General features: G+C 45.4%; 1 protein-coding gene across 2 annotated transcripts in view; it reads right to left on the bottom strand.

Moving 5' to 3' along the window:
• TMPRSS9 (transmembrane serine protease 9) overlaps window positions 1–17,260 on the bottom strand; it is a 316,106-nt gene that overhangs the window by 223,902 nt on the left and 74,944 nt on the right. Inside the window, exon 2 of one of the 2 annotated variants that reach the window (XM_063920081.1) lies at window positions 1,130–1,327. The exons of the other annotated variant lie outside the window; for it this stretch is intronic. The gene's annotated coding sequence lies outside the window, so the exon portion shown is untranslated. The remainder of the gene's footprint in view (window positions 1–1,129; window positions 1,328–17,260) is intronic. 2 annotated transcript variants of the gene reach the window in all.

Raw genomic sequence — 17,260 nt, 5'->3', positions numbered from 1 at the left:
GGGCAAAACCATGTGCACAGTAGGTGGGGCAGATATAACATGTGCAGAGAGAGTTAGATTTGGGTGGGGTTTGTTAAAACTGAAATCTTAATTGCAGTATAAAAATAAAGCAGCCAGTATTTACTCTGCACAGAAACAAAATAACCCACTCAAATCTAACTCCCTCTGCACATGTCATATAGGCCCCACCAGCAGTGCACATGGTTTTTCCTATTAGAGAAAGATTTTGCTGTTGTGATCTGGTCTGAATTAAGCCCTAAGTCATCAAAGACCCTTAGCAGTTCATGTTTTCCAGGCCACATGTAGATCTGTTATGTGTGTTTTAGTACTGAGTGCAAGTGTGCACCAGCTAGCAAATATGGGCAACATGAACTGATAGGGGGGCACATGTATTAACCTGGAGATGGCATAAGGAAGTGATAAACCAGTGATAAATGCAACAGCCAAACAGCTCCTAACTGTTAATTTACATATTGAAGCCATTTGGCTGGTGCGTTTATCACCTTGCACTTATCACTGGTTTATCACTTCCTTATGCCTTCTCCAGGTTAATACATCTGCCCCAGGGACCCTTGAGGACTGATTTTGGCCAGTTCTGGTCTATATGTTCACCACTCCCCACCCAGGCTGTGCAGGGTACTGTGTAAGCCGAATTCCCTCCTGATGGCTTTGTAAAAAAGTTGGGGGGAAAAATCTAGAAGCCTTATAAGGTAGATGTTTGTTTCAATTTAATTGAACCTATGTATTTTCTGCAGTACCCAAATGTAAATGCTAGCCAATGACTAGTTCACCTTTCCTGCCCCCACCCTCCACTGTCTCTATGCTTTCCAACCATACCCCATCTGTACAGCAACACCAGTAATTAATGGCATCTTTAATGACTTTGAACTTGTGTTCTGGTACTTGATGTAGAATTTGTTGCCTCTGTTCAAAGGTTATAAGCAAAGTTAAAGAAGTGGCATTTATTATAGAGCAAACCTTACACTATAGTATGCAGCAACATAATCTCAGCCAAATGTCACTCGCTAGTTTGTTGTCTTTATTTTAAACCTTATTAACTAATTAATAAACCTAAAGTAAAGTAGTGGTCATTGTAATAATCATATCAATTAACATTATTCTCACAGACCTTAACAAAGTTTGTAGATGTCCTCACATACACTCATAATCCTTACTAAACCATTGGATTGTGTGGCATGTTAAATATGTCCAGGGATAGTTCCTCATTTATTGAAGGAGCCAGATGATAATCCGATTGAACTTGATTACCGGACATGTTGGCCACTGTATTCCTGTGTATGCTGCTATCTGACGGCATAAACGGGCCCTGGAAGTATGGAAGTACGTGGTATAATATAAGTCTATAGAACATACATGACAGTGTTTCTCAATTATTTCCAGTGCTACTTTAGTACAAACTAAGACTCCACCCAAAGTATATGTAGTACTTGTATTTTTGAGTTGTCATTCACCACGTCTCTAGGGAGTGTGTCTGGCGTTGTAGGATTCCCATTCCTTCAAAACCATCAACCATCAGTGGCTAACCATCTATAGTCAATGGCCATCCCTACTGAAGTGTAAGGAAAAAATGGGGGAGATGCATCAAGCCTTGGAAAGAGATAAAGTGGAACAGTTTCCCAAAGCTTCTATTTTACAGACAGTGCTAGATAAATGACAGAAGGAAGATGATTGTTTCTCCACTTTACCTCTCTCCAAGGCTTGAAACATCTACCCTGTAATAGTGCTCTATAATAAAATCCTCTTCTTTAACCTCAACATGCCTGGACAATGTCCTGCATTATCTACTGCTAACATGGTCTAAATCTGTTTGTTATGTTCTGTACAGAACACTGAGTCCTAAGTAGCGAAAGTGCTAAACTATTAAGCCATTAATATCGAACATGAAATGTAGGTATGCAGAGTGGGTGCTTATGATTGAATTCTACTAGGAGTAAATGGGAATTTTAATCTGTGACATAAAGCCTCCTCTTTTTATCTCAAAAATATATATATACGTACGAAACACGAATCATCTACTTTTATTTATGCTACCATTTTTAACACTCTTTTTCATAAAGATTTATGTGTTGTGCTGTTACTAATAAAATTCACACTGCTGCTGGTGGGCATTAAAAACGAGAAAACAGGTGTACAATTTTAATCCCTATACAGACTGGACGATATGCTCAATGAATGATATCTTCAGTGTTTGCCCTTGAACTCTGGGGCAAATGACATAGTGCATATATTACAGACTGAAGAATATCGCTAACGATATCATTCAGTGACCGTCGTCATCCTGCCACATCTCTGAACGGGTGTAGTATGAGTGCCGGGATCCCGACCGCCAGCATGCCGGCATCTGGGCGAGCGCAAACGAGCCCCTTGCGGGCCTGCTGCACTCAACACGCTGCAAGCATGTTGGCGCGCGATGCGCGCCACACTATTTATTCTCCTTCCAGGTGTGTCGTGGACCCCCAAGAGGGAGAATAGTTGTAGGTATGTCAGGTGTCGGGACTCCAACAGCCGGCATACTAAATACCACCCCTCTGAACATGCAGTTTCTGACAATATCGTCAGATTCACCTGCATATACAGATAACAGAAGACCTTGTCAATGACCCGCAGGAGTGCGCATGGTTGATCAAAAAATGTGTATACACTGGACGATTTGAACGACATATCCTTCAGAAATGACGTTATCATTAATAAAGATCATCCAATGTGTATGAGGCTTTAGAATGCTGTGGTGTGAATGTACCCATCAGGGACTTTGCTAGTTATTAATAACAATGTCCAGCCATGTACTATATATAATGTGTATGCTGTAAGTACTAATTTTCAGCATCTCTTACCATACGTGGGAAGCTACGCCTCCTATGGTACTCACTACCGAGGTCTGCAATATTTAGAACCCGCACTTTGCCAGGTATGCTGAGCTGGCATCTCTGGTTTACACTCAGCTTTACATGGCATTTTTTTACGATCACATTATACGTGCACTTAGACACAAATTGCATTCAACACTCCATAAACCCCCTGGACTTGGATGTGGGGTCATCATTACACAGTGCTCCTGATTTATCACATGTACAGGACATGTAAACTAGTCTGACACTAGAATCCATTGTTTATAGTGACACCATAAAACAATTTTTTTCTGCATTTCACTTTCTAAAATAAGAAATGCATATTGTTTTATTCTTACCATCTAATGCTCGTAAACACACTGTTTGACACTAATTCAAAGTGGTTCAAAATGCAATTAAATGGCTATAGTACTTCAATGACATCAAACTTATTTGCCTTACAATTATAATTTTCTGGCCAGATCCATTTAAGTTTGATTTCCACTGGTTGCACTCATGTTAATCATGTTGAATTTAACTTTTTTTTGTTTTATTTTGCTAGTCAGACCCCATGTTAAATGGGTGTCACATCATGTGCAATTTTACTATTACTTAAAAAAACACAGTTTGGATATGGCGCCTATAAAAAGCTTCCTACAGCAATCTTGTATACTCTTCTGGAATGTCCAAGGGGGAGATGTACTAAGCCTTGAAAAGTGATACATTCCACGGTGATAAAGTACCTACCAACCAGCTCCTGTCATTTTTCAAACACAGCCTGTGACATGACAGTTAGGAGCTGATTGTCTGGTACTGTGAAATGTATCACTTTTCAAGGCTTAGTACATTCTTCCCCCAGAAGACTGCAGAATTTTGGGTTCTGTTACCAGATGATCGGAAGATAGGGCAAGTGATTAGCCGAAGTCATGAATAGTTAAGTTGGGGGTTGCACTCTCAAGCTCCTCTGCTGGAGAAGAGATCTGAATCTGTTCAGAATGAGAGTGCGGGCCAGGGAGAGCCCGTGGGCAGCCCAGCATCTCCGGGAGTGCTGGGCACATCCCCAGAGTGATGAAAATGGGGGCTTCTTGTGAGCCCATACCCCTTCCCACGAGGCCACGTCCTCTTTTCAGGAGCGATTCAGGAGTCACGATTTTGCACATAAAAATGTTTACAAAGAATGTTCCTTCACCCTTTATTTGCAGACTTGAGAGATGTTTGTCCATTAAAGAGGGGGGTAGAGATGTCTTGTTAATTAAAATCAGCAATCCCATAAATTTTTATTTTCTTCTTGAAAAATTAAGTTAAATACTTTTTACAGATACATAAATAGTCATGTATCTTAGGCATACTCCTACAAATCATTCCCTTGAGGTAAATCAAATATGGCTTCCAGACACAGGCTTCCCAGCTTGCAGCATGATGTCATGTGATGGCGGAGGGGGGGGGGGGGGAAGTAGTTTTATAGTTCAGTGGAATGTTCCAGAGCCTCTCTGCTCCCTATACTGTGAACCGTGTGATTGTGGTTAGCTTGATAGTCACCTAATACTGTGGATAATCTGCAAAATGATCAATCAATTATTTTCTACAGTCCAAAACTGTCTTCCTAGGTGTATCAATGCAAATAGTACATATATATTGTGCTTATTAAACAGTATTGGTTAGTTAACCTTAAAAATAGGTATTCTTGATTATCGTGGTGTCATTTGTGTGTAAAATATTATAGGTGGTGAGAGACTCAAAGACCATTAAAACAATAACTTTTTTAGCCACATATAAAATCTCATATGACTTAAAAAAAAACAACCTGAATATATTTTAGACAGTGAGAAAATGACTCACAACGAAGCCTCACTACGACTTGGTAATTTGTCTAAGATCAAAAACATCCCTATTAGAAAATAACAAACTGTTCGTCACAAAATAAAATAACTCATCTGAAGTACTTGAAAGAAATCCTTGAAAACTCTGGCCTTATGGATGCAACTTTAAACGCTTCAAAAGCACAAATCTCAAAAATAAGCTATTATGTCTACATATTCTAGAATTAGTTCAAAGTGAATATTAGAATATTTTGCTGCAATTTTAAGCTACAGTGTCTGAAATGTCCAGGATCATGAACACAAATACCATCTTTGTTAAATTCCTTGCACTGCAAAGCTGTGAATAAGCAGATAGATGCCTGGAAGTATAACATTTCACAGATGCAGTAAAACACATGATCTCTGCGCTCAGCGTGAAATGAACCCTCAATGAAACCTAACTTCTGGCTTTGTCGATTGTGGATAAAAGTACAACAGTTCCCAATGCGGAAGCCTCTTGCCATACAACTGTCAAGTGATCTAATGACTGTGGCATGTTTAACAGAGGGAAGGGTCAGTTGCAAGCCAGTAGCAAAATAACCTATTAGCCTATGTTTAAGACAGTGTGGATGTTATTAAAAGATTCAGAAAAAAAAATCACCCTAATTAAGTATTGGGTCCATGATCAGTAGTGATGTGCACCGGAAATTTTTCAGGTTTTGTGTTTTGGTTTTGGATTCGGTTCCGCGGGCGTGTTTTGGATTCGGACGCGTTTTGGCAAAACCTCCCTAAAAATTTTTTGTCGGATTCGGGTGTGTTTTGGATTCGGATGTTTTTTACAAAAAAACCCTCAAAAACAGCTTAAATCATAGAATTTGGGGGTCATTTTGATCCCATAGTTTTATTAACCTCAATAACCATAATTTACACTCATTTCCAGTCTATTCTGAACACCTCACACCTCACAATTTTATTTTTAGTCCTAAAATTTGCACCAAGGTCGCTGGATGACTAAGCTAAGCGACCCTAGTGGCCGACACAAACACCAGGCCCATCTAGGAGTGGCACTGCAGTGTCAGACAGGATGGCACTTCAAAAAAATAGTCCCCAAACAGCACATGATGCAAAGAAAAAAAGAGGCGCAATGAGGTAGCTGTGTGACTAAGCTAAGCGACCCAAGTGGCCGACACAAACACCTGGCCCATCTAGGAGTGGCACTGCAGTGTCAGACAGGATGGCACTTCAAAAAAATAGTCCCCAAACAGCACATGATGCAAAGAAAAAAAGAGGCGCAATGAGGTAGCTGTGTGACTAAGCTAAGCGACCCAAGTGGCCGACACAAACACCTGGCCCATCCAGGAGTGGCACTGCAGTGTCAGACAGGATGGCACTTCAAAAAAATAGTCCCCAAACAGCACATGATGCAAAGAAAAAAAGAGGCGCAATGAGGTAGCTGTGTGACTAAGCTAAGCGACCCAATTGGCCGACACAAACACCTGGCCCATCTAGGAGTGGCACTGCAGTTTTCTAGCGAGAGGATAAGTGCTTCCATCCTCATGTGAATCTGAACCACTAGCCATGAACATAGGCCAGGGCCTCAGCCGTTCCTTGCCACTCCGTGTCGTAAATGGCATATTGGCAAGTTTACGCTTCTCATCAGACGCTTTTAATTTTGATTTTTGGGTCATTTTATTGAACTTTTGTAGTATACTTGACGACACAGAGGTAGGTAGAGCAGTGGCCTACTGTACCGTACTGCTATATATTATATACTGGTGGTCAGCAAAATTATGCACTGTCCTCCTACTATATATATATACTGTGCAAAACTTAAATGCACCACAGGTATGGATGGGATAGTATACTTGACGACACAGAGGTAGAGCAGTGGACTACTGTACCGTACTGCTATATATATACTGGTGGTCAGCAAAATTCTGCACTGTCCTCCTACTATATACTACAATGCAGCACAGATATGGAGCATTTTTCAGGCAGAGAACGTATAATACTGGTGGTCACTGGTCAGCAAAACTCTGCACTGTCCTCCTACTATATAATACTGCTGGTCCCCAGTCCCCACAATAAAGCAATTAGCACACTGAGCACAGATATTTGCAGCACACTGAGCACAGATATGGAGCGTTTCTCTGACGTCCTAAGTGGATGCTGGGACTCCGTAAGGACCATGGGGATTAGCGGCTCCGCAGGAGACTGGGCACAACTAAAGAAAGCTTTAGGACTACCTGGTGTGCACTGGCTCCTCCCACTAAGACCCTCCTCCTCCAGTTAGATTCTTGTGCCCGGCTGAGCTGGATGCACACTAGGGGCTCTCCTGAGCTCCTAGAAAGAAAGTATATTTAGGTTTTTTATTTTACAGTGAGATCTGCTGGCAACAGACTCACTGCAGCGAGGGACTAAGGGGAGAAGAAGCGAACCTACCTAACAGGTGGTAGTTTGGGCTTCTTAGGCTACTGGACACTATTAGCTCCAGAGGGATCGACCGCAGGACCCGACCTTGGTGTTCGTTCCCGGAGCCGCGCCGCCGTCCCCCTTACAGAGCCAGAAGCATGAAGAGTCCGGAAAATCGACGGCAGAAGACTTCGGTCTTCACCAAGGTAGCGCACAGCACTGCAGCTGTGCGCCATTGCTCCTCATGTACACCTCACACTCCGGTCACTGATGGGTGCAGGGCGCTGGGGGGGGGCGCCCTGAGGGCAATATAAGACACCTTGGCTGGCAAATCATCACAATATATAGTCCCAGGGCTATATATGTGATAAATTACCCCTGCCAGAATCCATAAAAAAGCGGGAGAAAACAGAAAAGTCAGCCGAAAAAGGGGCGGGGCTTCTCCCTCAGCACACTGGCGCCATTTTTTCTTCACAGTGCAACTGGAAGACAGCTCCCCAGGCTCTCCCCTGTAGTTTTCAGGCTCAAAGGGTTAAAAAGAGAGGGGGGGCACTAAATTTAGGCGCAATATATGTATACAAGCAGCTATTGGGGGAAAAATCACTCAGTTATAGTGTTAATCCCTGCATTATGTAGCGCTCTGGTGTGTGCTGGCATACTGTCTCTCTGTCTCCCCAAAGGACTTTGTGGGGTCCTGTCCTCAGTCAGAGCATTCCCTGTGTGTGTGTGCGGTGTGTCGGTACGGCTGTGTCGACATGTTGGATGAGGAAGGTTACGTGGAGGCGGAGCAGAGGCCGATAAATGGGATGTCGCCCCCTGTGGGGCCGACACCAGAGTGGATGGATAGGTGGAAGGTATTAACCGACAATGTCAACTCCTTACATAAAAGGCTGGATGACGTAGCAGCTGTGGGTCAGCCGGCTTCTCAGCCCGCGCCTGCCCAGGCGTCTCAAAGGCCATCAGGGGCTCAAAAAACGCCCGTTACCTCAGATGGCAGACACAGATGTCGACACGGAGTCTGACTCCAGTGTCGACGAGGTTGAGACATATACACAATCCACTAGGAACATCCGTTACATGATCTCGGCAATGAAAAATGTGTTACGCATTTCTGACATGAACCCAAGTACCACATAAAAGGGGTTTTATTTTTGGGGAGAAAAAGCAGCCAGTGTTTTGTTCCCCCATCAGATGAATGAATGAAGTGTGTAAAGAAGCGTGGGTCCCCCCGATAAGAAACTGGTAATTTCTAAAAAGTTACTGATGGCGTACCCTTTCCCGCCAGAGGATAGGTCACTTTGGGAGATATCCCTTAGGGTGGATAAGGCACTCACACGTTTGTCAAAAAAGGTGGCACTGCCGTCTTAGGATACGGCCACCTTGAAGGAGCCTGCTGATAAAAAGCAGGAGGCTATCCTGAAGTCTGTATATACACACTCAGGTTATATACTGAGACCTGCAATTGCCTCAGCATAAATAGTGCTGCTGCAGCGTGGTCTGATACCCTGTCAGATAATATTAATACTCTAAGACAGGGATAATATTTTGCTAACATAGAGCATATTAAAGACGTCTTCTTATATATAAAGGATGCACAGAGGGATATTTGCCGGATGGCATCCAGAATTCATGCAATGTCCATTCTGCCAGGAGGGTATTAGAAACCCGGCAGTGGACAGGTGATGCTGCCTGTAAAAGGCACATGGAGATTCTGCCTTATAAGGGTGAGGAATTGTTTGGGGATGGTCTCTGGGACCTCGTATCCACAGCAACAGCTGGAAAGAAATTTTTTTACCTCAGGTTTCCTCGCAGCCTAAGAAAGCACCGTATTTTCAGGTACAGTCCTTTCGGCTTCAGAAAAGCAAGTGTGTCAAAGGCGCTTCCTTTCTGCACAGAGACAAGGGAAGAAGGAAAAAGCTGCACCAGCAGCCAGTTCCCAGGATCAAAAATCTTCCCCCACTTCCTCTGAGTCCACCGCATGACGCTGGGGTTCCACAGGTGGAGACAGGTGCGGTAGGGGCGCGTCTCGGGAACTTCAGGGACCAGAGGGATTGCCCACAGGTGGATCCCTAGGTTCTGCAAATAGTATCACAGGGATACAGGCTGGAGTTCGAGATGACTCCCCCTCGCAGTTACCTCACATCAGCCGTGCCTGCTGCCCTCGGAGAAAGGTAGTACTGGCGGCAATTCACAAGCTGTACTTCCAGCAGGTAAAATCAAGGTACCCCTCCTTCAACAAGGCCGGGGTTACTATTCCAAAATGTTGTGGTACCAAAACCAGACGGTTCGGTGAGACCCATTTTAAAATTGAAAGCCTTGAACACTTATATACGAAGGTTCAAGTTCAAAATGGAATCGCTCAGGGCGGTTATTGCAAGCCTGGAGAATTTCGTGGTATCACTGGACATCAAGGATGCTTACCTGCATGTCCCTATTTACTCTCTTCACCAGGAGTACCTCAAAATTGTGGTACAGGATTGTCATTACCAATTCCAAACGTTGCCGTTGGTCTGTCCCCGGCACCGAGGTATTTACCAAGGTAATGGCCGAAATAATTATCCCGTACTTGGACGATCCCCTTATAAAGGCGAGGTCCAGGGAGCAGTTGTTCGTCGGAGTAGCACTATCTCGGGAAGTGCTACAACAGCACGGCTGGATTCTGAATATTCCAAAGTCGCAGCTGGTTCCTACGACGCGTCTACTGTTCCTGGGTATGGTTCTGGACACAGAACAGGATAAAAAGGGTTTCTCCCGGAGGAGAAGTCCAAGGAGTTGTCGTCTCTAGACAGAGACCTCCTAATACCTATACAGGTGTCGGTGCATCAATGCACGCGAGCCCTGGGAAAGATGGTAGCTTCTTACGAAGAAATTCCATTCGCCAGGTCCCATGCAAGGATTTTCCAGTGGGATCTGTTGGACAAGTGGTCCGGGTGGAGCAGTTACTGGTCGGAGTAGCACTATCTCGGGAAGTGCTACAACAGCATGGCTGGATTCTAAACATTCCAAAGTCACAACTGGTTCCTTCCACACGCTTACTGTTCCTGGGGATGATTCTGGACACAGAACAGAAAAAAGTGTTTCTCCCGCAGGAGAAAGCCAAGGAGCTGTCATCTCTAGTCAGAGACCTCCTAAAACCAAAACGGGTATCGGTGCATCACTGCACACGAGTCCTGGGAAAAATGGTGGCTTCGTACGAAGCAATTCCATTCGGCAGGTTCCATGCAAGGACCTTCCAGTGGGACCTCTTGGACAAGTGGTCGGGATCGCATCTTCAGATGCATCGGCGGATAACCCTGTCTCCAAGGGCCAGGGTGTCGCTGTTGTGGTGGCTGCAGAGTGCTCATCTTCTAGGGGGCCGCAGATTCGGCATACAGGACTGGGTCCTGGTGACCACGGATGCCAGCCTTCGAGGCAGGGGGGCAGTCACACAGGGAAGAAACTTCCACTGCTATGGAAAAGTCAGGAGACTTCCCTACACATAAATATTCTGGTACTAAGGGCCATTTACAATGCCCTAAGTCAGGCTAGACCCCTGCTTCAACACCGGCCGGTGCTGATCCAGTCAGACAACATCACGGCGGTCGCTCATGTAAACCGACAGGGCGGCACAAGAAGCAGGATGGCGATGGCAGAAGCCACAAGGATTCTCCGATGGGCGGAAAATCATGTGTTAGCACTGTCAACAGTGTTCATTCCCGGAGTGGACAACTGAGAAGCAGACTTTCTCAGAAGACACGACCTCCACCCGGGAGAGTGGGGACTTCATCCAGAAGTCTTCCAAATGATTGTACACCGTTGGGAAAGGCCACAGGTGGACTTGATGGCGTCCCGCCTCAACTAAAAGTTACAAAGATATTGCGCCAGGTCAAGGACCCTCAGGCGATAGCTGTGGACGCTCTGGTAACACCGTGGGTGTACCAGTCGGTGTATGTGTTCCCTTCTCTGCCTCTCTTACCCAGGGTAATGAGAATAATAAGAAGGAGAGGAGTAAGAACTATACTCATTGTTCCGGGTTGGCCAAGAAGAGCTTGGTAACCAGAACTCCAAGAAATTATCTCAGAGGACCCATGGCCTCTGCTGCTCAGACAGGACCTGCAGCAGCAGGGGGCCTGTCTGTTCCAAGACGTACCGCGGCTGCGTTTGACGGCATGGCGGTTGAACGCCGGATCCTGAAGGAAAAGGGAATTCTGGAGGAAGTTATCCCTACGCTATTTAAAGCTAGGAAAGAAGTGAACGCAAACCATTATCACTGCATATGGCGGAAATATGTTGCGTACGGTGAGGCCAGGAAGGCCCCAAAGGAGAAATTTCAGCTAGGTCGATTTCTGCACTTCCTACAGTCAGAGGTGACTATGGGCCTAAAATTGGGTTCCATTAAGGTCCAGATTTCGGCTCTATCGATTTTCTTCCAAAATTGAACTGGCTTCACTGCCTGAAGTTCAGACTTTTGTTAAGGGAGTGCTGCATAGTCAGCCCCCGTTTGTGCCTCCAGTGGCACCGTGGGATCTCAACGTGGTGTTGGATTTCCTAAAGTCGCATTGGGTTGAGCCACTTAAATCCGTGGAGCTATAATACCTCACGTGGAAGGTGGTCATTTTGTGGGCCTTGGCGTCGGCCAGGCGTGTATCAGAATTGGCGGCTTTGTCATACAAAAGCCCTTATCTGTATTTATATGGATAAGGCGGAATTGAGGACTCGTTCCCAATTCCTTCCTAAGGTGGTATCAGTTTTTCATGTGAACCAACCTATTGTGGTGCCTGCGGCTACTTGGGACTTGGAGGATTCCAAGTTACTGGACGTAGTCAGGGCCCTGAAAAGTATATGTTTCCAGGACAGCTGGAGTCAGGAAAACTGACTCGCTATTTCTCCTGTATGCACCCAACAAGCTGGGTGCTCCTGCTTCTAAGCAGACGTTTGCTCGCTGGATCTGTAGCACGATTCAACTTGCACATTCTGCGGCTGGACTGCCGCACCCTAAATCTGTAAAAGCCCATTCCACGAGGAAAGTGGGCTCTTCTTGGGCGGCTGCCCGAGGGGTCTCGGCTTTACAACTTTGCCGAGCTGTTACTTGGTCGGGTTAAAACATTGTTGTAAGAGTCTACAAGTTTGATACCCTGGCTGAGGAGGACCTAGGGTTTGCTCATTCGGTGCTGCAGAGTCATCCGCACTCTCCCGCCCGTTTGGGAGCTTTGGTATAATCCCCATGGTCCTTACGGAGTCCCAGCATCCACTTAGGACGTCAGAGAAAATAAGATTTTACTCACCGGTAAATCTATTTCTCGTAGTCCGTAGTGGATGCTGGGCGCCCATCCCAAGTGCGGATTGTCTGCAATACTTGTTTATAGTTATTGCCTAACTAAAGGGTTATTGTTGAGCCATCTGTTGAGAGGCTCAGTTATATTTCATACTGTTAACTGGGTATAGTATCACGAGTTATACGGTGTGATTGGTGTGGCTGGTATGAGTCTTACCCGGGATTCAATATCCTTCCTTATTGTGTCAGCTCTTCCGGGCACAGTATCCTAACTGAGGTCTGGAGGAGGGTCTTAGTGGGAGGAGCCAGTGCACACCAGGTAGTCCTAAAGCTTTCTTTAGTTGTGCCCAGTCTCCTGCGGAGCCGCTAATCCCCATGGTCCTTACGGAGTCCCAGCATCCACTACGGACTACGAGAAATAGATTTACCGGTGAGTAAAATCTTATTTTTTCAGGCAGAGAACGTAGATATTTGCAACACACTGAGCACAGATATTTGCAACACACTGAGCACAGATATTTGCAGCACACTGAGCACATATATTTGCAGCACACTGAACATAGAAACTGAGAGGACGCCAGCCACGTCCTCTCACGATCATCTCCAATGCACGAGTGAAAAATGGCGGCGACGCACGGCTCTTTATATAGAATACGAATCTCGCGAGAATCCGAACGCGGGATGATGACGTTCGGGGCGTGCTCGGGTTAACCGAGCAAGGCGGGAGGACCCGAGTCTGCTCGGACCCGTGCAAAAAAGGGTGCAGTTCGGGGGGGTTCAGATCCCGAGGAACCGAACCCGCTCATCACTAATGATCAGCATGTAAAAATAAGTAACATAAGTTATCTATAAATTTATGAGCAAAATACTAAGCTAGAACTTTCAAAATCTCCTATGTAAAATTGAACTGATCACTGACCAATGTAGTTATATAAAAGACAGCAGCAGGACTATATTAGGCCTCAAGAGTGTCCATAAACAGCTTATTTAATAATAAAGAACTTTCTTTATGCCACACATAACTAAGATACAGATGTGTCCCTACCCATTGTTGCAACGAACGTGTCAACGTGCGGCCAGGTTGCGACTGTGACTTGCCGCACCCACGTGCAACCTGCAGGAGCATATGCACTCATGCGATACTACGGATTGCGGGTGTGTGCGCAGTGCATGTGATTCACAGGTACACTAATCTTACTTGCTAATTATGGCAAACACCGGTCATTTGCCGCCATTAGCGAGTAAGATTAGCTAGGACTCATCTGTACTTTAGTCACCTGTGCTCAAGTATGTCCTTTCTTAAAACCTGGGCCGTGGACCGAGGTTGGGAAACACTGTCATAGACTATGAGAAAAAAATGGCCCGCCTAGGCTCCTGCTAGTCTGCTTGCAGTCACAATACTGGCATGATTATACCTTTGCATATAACTGTGATGGTTGGGGCAATAATTATTTATATTTTTTTACAGACACATATAGAAGCTATAATCATAATTACAAACAATGTTTAGATCAACAAAACTATACAACCAGTCCCCTATGGGGCATATTAATGAATTATTGGTATTTAAACTTATTGCAGATGCTCCAATAGAAACCCTTCAATGCGATGTGTTAGAAATGAAGTGATCCCTAATAAGTTCACTTCTCCTGTGGGATCCTGCAGCACTACTGTGTTTTCTATGGAGATCATTACCAAGGGATTTCATAGCTACTTTAAGCATTAGTCGACTAATATAAGTAATGTACCCTAGCTGCGAAATAAGAGCCTTGGTTTCCCCTATAGCTGGGCCATGGATGTTGGCGTTTTTGATCTCAACCTTCATTCCTCCTCCGTATTTTTCTTCTTTCCCTGCCCCATCCATACTACTTTTTACTAGTAGCTTGTGCAGGTTGGGATCGATATGATGGCGTTCGGGATGCCGGTGGTCAGAATACCACCCACAGCATCCCGATGCCCAGAATCCGGACAGGGGAAGGTACGTATACTTACCTTCCCACCATTGGCTCCCTAAATCTCCATGCTAGCAACCTAAACCTAACTCTCCCCATCCCGCAGCCTTACCCTCCCCAGTTGTGCCTAAACCTAACCCCCCCTTCCTGCAGCCTAACACCCCCCCCCCTCCCCCCCACCGCGCAGCCTAACCCTAACCCCCCTGGGAGGTGCCTAAACCTAATCCCCCCCCTTCCTCCGCAGCCTAAACCTAAGCGTAGTGTCTGAATCTCGACCGCAGTGATCGTGCAACTTCTTTAATCAAATGCATAACTATGCCCAGTATGCTGTATTTTTTTGTTGCCTTTGTGATTTGCGTATTGTCTTATACAATTGTTATCATTTTGGTATTTGTTCTGTTCCTAAAACTTCAAAAACTTGAAGCATTGCCATGCTTCATGCTACGTTTCTAAAAGGATGCACCTATTGAACATTTGGTAGGTCACTTAGTAGGAGTGACCCCTTTATCATAAGGGTAGGACACTGCTGCTTGTGTCTGTATCTCAGCTTTGTGGGAGGGAGTGTGAAATAAAAGCTATTTTCAGATAAAAAGAGACCTTGAAGCTAAATATCATCAGACAAAAGGATGAGGCAGGATCTGTTGCTGCCATATTATAATCTCGATCCTTTCAGCAGTAAATGCTTTTGTCTGAAAACAGAGAGAGAACTGAAAACCCATGGGAACTCCTCTTTTGCAGGATAATTTAACTATTGCAGTTTGTGAAACATTTACTGCCGAGATTAGAGTCTAAAATGGCTGCACAAGAGAAAACTGTGTCCAGGTTTAGTTGAGCAACAGTTGTGCCGCAGGGGAATTACACAGTGGGTATTACCTTGCTATATGCCTTTGGCTTTGCCTTTTTGTAATTCTCACTATGGGGTATATTCAATTAGTGGCCCTCATTCCGAGTTGATCGCTCGCTAGCTACTTTTAGTAGCTGTGCAAACGCATTGTCGCCGCCCACGGGGGAGTGTATTTTCGCTTTGCAAGTGTGTGATCGCATGTGCAGCCGAGCGGTACAAAAACATTTTGTGCAAAACAAGACCAGCCCTGTAGTTACTTATCCTGTGCGATGATTCCAGCGACGGAGGTCCCGGAATTGACGTCAGATACCCACCCTGCCAACGCCTGGTCACGCCTGCATTTTCCCTACCACTCCCAGAAAACGGGCAGTTGACACCCACAAACGCCCTCTTCCTGCCAATCTCCTTGTGATCGTCTGTGCGAATGGATTAGTCTCTAGAAGCATTGCACAGCAACGATGCTGTTTGTACCCGTACGATGCGTGTGCGCATTGCGGTGCATGCGCAGTTTTGCCATATTTTTACCTGATTGCTGCGCTGCGAAAATCGGCAGCGAGTGATCAACTCGGAATGACCCCCCCATGTCGGATCCTCTCTGACGGAGAGGATCCGGCACTACACAATTCAATTTGCGGGCATTTCCGCCAGGTTTTTGCCCGTTTTCGACAATACCGACCCGACTTTTTTTAAAGTCGAATCAGCATTGTCGAAAATGGGCCAAAAACCTGTCTAAAACACCCGCAAATTCATCAATAAACGTGGATCCGCGGCTAATCCGCCGATCCACGTGTTTTCCGACAAGTCGGAAAAACGGCACTGGACTTGAATAGGTTAAATCCAGATTCGACCTAAAAAAGTCAGAAAGTGCAGTTTTTCCAACTTGTCGGAAATTCTGTCACTAATTGAATAGACCCCTATGAGCTTAGCCAATAAGGGATAATATATATGTATATATATATATATATATATAAAAAACACACACGACTTACAGAACTATATAGATAGCACTCTCAGCTGGCCTACAGCGACCGGAGCCTTCAGTGAATTGGCAGGGCTCCAGCTATGCTGTGCAATAGCGGACATTGGGTCAGGGTTAGATTTATGAGACTCAGTCCCCAGCCGCATGCAGAATCAGGTTTCACCGGTGGGTCCCATCTCACAGTCCAGCAGCAGCGGCGGGTGCACCATTGCTCGCTGCAGCGCATGCTGAGCGGTACCAGGCAGCAGCCATCCTGTCCTCTTATTGCAGGTGTTAGCAGGGCTCCTAGGATAGAGCTGCTTAACTCTGCAGCAGCAGCGGGTGCATTGCAGAGCTTTGTTGGAAGAGCAGCGGTCACACTTGGATCCCGCTGTGAACCACACAGTTGCTGCTGTACCTGCAGGTGCCCCTTCAGGGCATGGAGCCCGGAGGCAGGAGTCTCCGTTGTCTCTGGGAGTTACGCCTACTGCCAACCACTTAGTTTCTATCTGCTATGTTACAGGCTGTGTTTAAAAAATGAGAGAAAGCAGCTGATTGGTTGGTACTTTATCTCCCTCCAAGTTTTGATAAATCTCCCCCTAAAATGTTTTTATTTAGTTACTTTAACATTCAAGTAAACATATTTAAGGCAATGTACAAGGTAATATAATCCACAATCTGTAAACTCTGGGACCTCTCCCCCATAAGTTGCTCTGGCGCCATTACGGCACTTTCATTCCCGTTAGCCTGCAGAGTCAAGCAGCCCCAATTTCTGCTGAAACAGACAACCTTGGTGAGGCCTAACAAGCTGGTTATTCTCCTCTTCTCTGGAAATTTTATATTATATAGTCAATTTGTTACTGAAGGAGGGAATTGAGACTCTTACAGACTTAAGGGGGGTACACACGGAGAGATCCATGTTTAAAATCTAAGCAATCTGACTAGAACGCTTAGATTTTAAGCACGGATCTTCCATGTGTATGCCCCCCAGCGATAGCGATGCATCGCTATCGCCGGTGCTAGATTGAGCCTGCAATCAGGCTCAATCTAGCGCTCTGTGCTGAGCGGAGGGAGAGATGTGTGCTGAGCGGTCTGTGTTTAGATCGCTCAGCACACATCACTCCCGTCAGTACCCCCCTATACACTTTAGAGCCAGGTGTTCAAGACAGAGAGGTACTTGCAGAACTGCATT

This window comes from Pseudophryne corroboree, chromosome 1 (assembly GCF_028390025.1).
Source record: "Pseudophryne corroboree isolate aPseCor3 chromosome 1, aPseCor3.hap2, whole genome shotgun sequence".
In the NCBI taxonomy this organism is placed as follows: Eukaryota; Metazoa; Chordata; class Amphibia; order Anura; family Myobatrachidae; genus Pseudophryne; species Pseudophryne corroboree.
The sequence above is the reverse complement of the archived record's forward strand: the minus strand, read 5'-3'. Positions and strand labels throughout refer to the sequence as shown.